Source organism: Arachis ipaensis, chromosome B8 (genome assembly GCF_059453495.1).
Source record: "Arachis ipaensis isolate K30076 ecotype BB chromosome B8, ASM5945349v1, whole genome shotgun sequence".
Classification (NCBI taxonomy): Eukaryota; Viridiplantae; Streptophyta; class Magnoliopsida; order Fabales; family Fabaceae; genus Arachis; species Arachis ipaensis.
The window spans coordinates 118,884,139-118,889,098 of record NC_142443.1 but is presented as its reverse complement, the minus strand read 5'-3'; the positions used below and the strand labels follow the sequence as shown (position 1 = coordinate 118,889,098).

Sequence of the window (4,960 nt, the reverse complement as noted above, 5' to 3'; positions counted from 1 at the left end):
CTTTATTAACTTTTCTTTCTTTTTCAACTCTTATTGTTCTTTTCCTTTTTCTTATTAGGATCTTATTATTTAGCTAGTATCATGGGGTGTGTTTCAAGCATATGATTTAGGATAGATAGTTGCCTTCCCACCTTGTTGGTGAACCAACTTAGCTAAGTGATTACTACACCACAGATCTAAGAACTTACTCCACAAATTGATCTTCACTCTGGTCTTTCATAACATCTCTTTTTATTTAGCTTAAAAAGGACAAGCATACAATAAGCAAGATGGAATTGAAAACAGGCAATTTGACTAGCAATCATAGACCTAAGCAAGGGGAATACTAAAAACAGAATTGAAAATTCTAAACTACCATGGAAGCATGTTCTATTTCATACATGATTTTCCTTATTTAAAATTTGAAAAAAATGGGACAATGAGGGAACTCCACCACCTTTTACTCATGGGGTTGCTCCTGCTCTCCTTCTTGTTTGTCCTCTTTGTGTTTTTCTTGAGTGCTTGCACTCCCACTTCCCTTGCTTTTTCCAATCAACTTCTTCCAGAAGCCAGCATCTTCCATCTTCTTCTTCAGTGTTTCCTTCTGCTGTTTCACCTTCCTTTCCTCTTGTTCTGTAAAATTTTTTTGGACCTCATCATACCTAGGGATTGCAGAGTGTAGATTATGCATATGACTAGACATGTAGTTCTACTTGGCTTGAGTGTTTATGTTGAACTCCTCCCTATGTAGTTGCCGTCCTTCATTCAGTACGCTGAACTCATTGAATGCCTTCGTCTGAGCTAGCTGTCGTTGATTGAGTTCTTGAAGGTGCTTGTCTTGTCGCTCTTGTCTTTTAGTCACTTGATTTATGGCTTGAGTAAGCTGGGAATAATGTTCTATTTGCTATTTTTGCCATTCTCCTTGTTGATTCATCCAATTAGAAAGGAGCTCTTCTTGACGATCCATCCTTTGAGCTTGAATGTGCAGTTGTTGTTCTTGTCCCTCCATATAACTCCTTGCTAGCTCCTCAATGGCTCTGTGAATGTGATTCAAGTTTATGTTGGTTGGGTCATAATATTCTCTTTGTTGGTGTTCTTCCTGATGAGACTCTTCTTGGTGAGGTCCTTCTTTTGGTTTTTGCTTCCCTATTTGAGGTCTTCTTTGTTGTTGGGCAGGTGTCACATAAGTTAGGCGCTGAAGCATAACTAGCCTCCCAGGGTTTACCCAATCTGGATTGCTATCCTCGAAGACTACCTTGGCCTTCGTACACAGTCTGAGGATGGTGCTGGGGTACCAAATCCTGGCACCCGAATCAATCTTCTCAGCTAACTCTTGAATCCCCTCAGCTATAAGTTCATGCACATTAATATCTCCACCCTGTACTAAGTAATGTACCATAGTAGCTCGAGTAACATTGACCTCGGAATTGTTCGCGGCTGGTAGGATAGATCTCCTCACGAGTTCAAACCATCCCTTGGCTTCCGGGCTGATGTCTCCTCTCTTGATGAACCGGGGTCTCCTATCCGCATACCTTTCCCAGTCAGCTCCTATAACACATATGTCAGTCACAATTTCTTCGAGTTCATCATTGTCAGGGCTCTTACTTATTCTTGCATGATAACTAGGCTCATCAAAATGTGGTGATTTCAGCTGAAGAGTTCTTGTTATCGCATTGGGGCTAAAGTCCACCTCTTTTCCTCTTACGTAACTTTTGAAGGTGGGGGCCTTGGTTTTGTCTTCTCTGACCACATTTGCATAGAACTCTTTGATGAGGTTTGGATTTATCTTTGCTTCTGGGTTCGTGAGCCTTTGCCAACCCCTTTGTTCAATCTTCTCTCGAATCTGTGGGCACTCTTCCTCATTGAGTTGGAGTGTTAACTCAGACAGTATCTTTTTGAGCTTTATTCGTTCAAATTCGAGCTCATGGAATGCCGTTTTGAATCTCCTTTCATCGAAAGGAATGCTCTCTACCGGTTCCTTCCTCTTTTGCCTCTTGGAGCTTGATGATGCCATGAGTAGGAGTTGATGTGTGAAGGTGGTGGAAGGTATGGATAGATGGGGGAATTCGGTTGGGTTAAGTTGGGTGTAGTGAAGGGATTTGAGTTCCAGAGGTGTGGAGTATAAGGAACGGGAATTGGAATGTGGAAGGGTTATGAACTAAGAACCACTTATATAGAGAAGTGGTGAGTGAATAGAAGGTGTGGATTGATGGGGTGGTTGTATGATGGACGGATGGGGTTTAGCATGGGATGAGCACAAGGATCATCAACTTTATAATGGTGTTGGTTCAGTTTCCAAGCTTGTTCTTTTTCCAATGTTGCATGGCAATAATTCCTAATGCAATCCCCTTGGAGACACGTGTACAGTCCTCTCCTTTTGTGGTAGCCGAACCCTTCAACTGTCCCATCAATTCTCCTACAAAATAAAAGAAATGTGATTAAAAGAAAACTTGTGGAAAGTGGCGGCAAAATTAAAAGAATAACTACTTTTTAAAGTTTTTGTTTCTAACTACTAAGTGCTGTTCATGAGTGCACACCAACTGACTAACTCAACATCCATGTATGCAACATTGGTAACACCAAACTTAGTTTGGTGCCATGTGGTGTAAAAGATTTGTTCAAGGCCCCTAAGAATGACATGATATGGGTTACATTTATGTTCTCTTAGTGTGCCTTGAACACCAAACTTGTTCCTCACTATATGTTGTACAAAAGGATTCATTCAAGTGCATGTCAAGTTGATTTGAAATCCCTGAACCATGCTTTATTAACTACTTTTAAAAGCATGTAAAACATGGGTTGCCTCCCATGAAGCACTTCTTTATCATCACTAGCTTGACGTTCTACCTTTGTCATGGTGGTTGGTAATGCTTCAGATCTTTCCCTCTTGCAGTAAACCTATATCCATTGGCTTCATCAATGATCTCCACATGTTCTAGGGAGAGAACTTTGTTGATGGTGAAAACCTTAGATAACTGAGATGGGATGGTGGGGAGATGAGATGGGATATCTAGGAAGTAAGCTGAGATCACTTTATCCCCTGGAGAGAAATCTTCTGTAAGGATCTTTTTATTCCTCCATCTCCTTGGTACTTTCTTCTTTATTTCTTTTGCTGTTATCCTGCTCTTTGTGGTCTCTTTCCCTAGGGAGATTTTGTTGCTAGTCTCATATGATTCTGGTGGTTTTGGCTCCACTTGAGTTTCCTTTAGCTGTGACAGCTGCTGATTCTCTTGTTCATCACCCAAAGGAATTCCTGGGTGTACAGCTTGTGCTTCAATGCTTTTTTCTCGCACCATTGCTCTGTCATGCTCTGCCCTTAGTTCCTTGCCTTCCTGACTTGCTTCTTGTGAGGGTTTGAAGACGTTGAAGGTGAGTTGTTCGTCATGTATCCTCAGTATTAGCTCTCCTCGCTCCACATCTATGAGCGCTCTGGCTATAGCTAAGAATGGTCTTCCCAATATGATTGGGTGAAGGTGACTTTCTTCCATTTCTAGTATGACAAAGTCCGTGGGAAGGAAGTAATTTCCAACCTTCACCAGCACATTTTCAACCACTCCAATTGCTTGTTTTTGAGTTTTGTTTGCCAGCCTGATGACTACGTCTGTGGGCATCAGCTCATTAATTTGCAGCCTCTTCATAAGGGATAAAGGCATTAAGTTGATGCTTACTCCCAGATCACAGAGTCCTTTGTTAAACATTATTTCTCCTATGGCACAGGGATGTGAAATCTCCTTGGGTCATTTCTTTTTGTAAGCAGCTCTGGTTGAATGAGAGTATTGCACTCCTTGTTCATCACTATGGTTTGTCCTCCCTTGAGTGAGCTTTTCCTGGTCAGCAGCTCCTTCATATACTTAATGTATGAGGGCATTTGTTGGAGAGCCTTGATGAATGGTATGTTTACATGGAGGGATGCAAATATGTCAAGAAACCTTGAGTATATTCTCTTCTCTACACCACCATTAGTAATTGCGGAAAGGGTGCATAGAGTCTCAGCAACTCTTTTTGCGTAATTGTGGTTTTCTGAGGATTCTCTTCCTGCTTTCCTGCTGATGTATCTTCAAATTGTTCAGATGGTTTGTTCAGCTCTTCCTCAGTCTCCTTATCACTTATAGTAACCATCTTGCAATCTTCCCATTTGACTTTCTTTGCTTCACCTCTCGGATTTTTCTCTGTGTCACTTGGGAAGCTATCAGTAGGTTTGGGAATCTTCTCAGATAGGTATCCCACTTGAAATTCCAGCCTCTTGATGGTGTCTCCCTGATTCTTGATATTGGCTCGCACCTCCTCTTTGAACACCTTGTTATCTTGAATTTCCTTGCATATGCCTTCAAGTAGGGTTTCAATCCTGGAGAGTCTATCTTCAGATGATGGTGAGTTGAGATTGGAGGGGTGAGAAGGGCCATTTTAACTTTGGTATGGATGTTGAGGTGTGTTGTTAGGTGGGTGCTGATATGATCTCTGTGTGGAATATTGGTGAGTTGCATTGTTGCTGGGGTTGTGGCGTCTCTGATCTTGGCCTTGGTCTTGTTGATTTTCCCACCCAAAGTTTGGGTGGTTCCTCCAACCAGGATTATATGTTTTGGAGTATGGGTCATGGTACTGCCTGGGTGAATTTCCAATGTAGTTGGCCTGTTCCTGATCACCCTCTGCCTCTTCATTCACTCCTTCTTGAGTTGCTGCTGAAGTGGTGATTGCTGCTACTTGATTCCTCTCCATCTTCTTGGTGAGGTCAGCTAATTGCTTGGTAATCATCTTGTTTTGAGCTAGCAGTGTATCCATATTGTTTAGCTCCATCACTCCTCTAGTATTGCCTCTTTCAGAAGCATAGAAGTAGTCATTCTCTGCTACAGTCTCAATGACATCTATGGCTTCTTCAATGGACTTCTTCTTGTTCAGAGATCCCCCGGATGAGTGGTCTACTGCCTTCTTTGATTCATATGAAAGACCTTCATAGAAAATGTGCAACTGCACCCATTCATTG

The 4,960-nt window shown here is 41.9% G+C and overlaps 1 pseudogene; it reads right to left on the bottom strand.

Moving 5' to 3' along the window:
- Positions 1–439: 439 nt before the first annotated feature.
- LOC148549407 (uncharacterized) lies at positions 440–1,993 on the bottom strand (annotated as a pseudogene).
- Between the last annotated feature and the right edge of the window lie 2,967 nt (positions 1,994–4,960).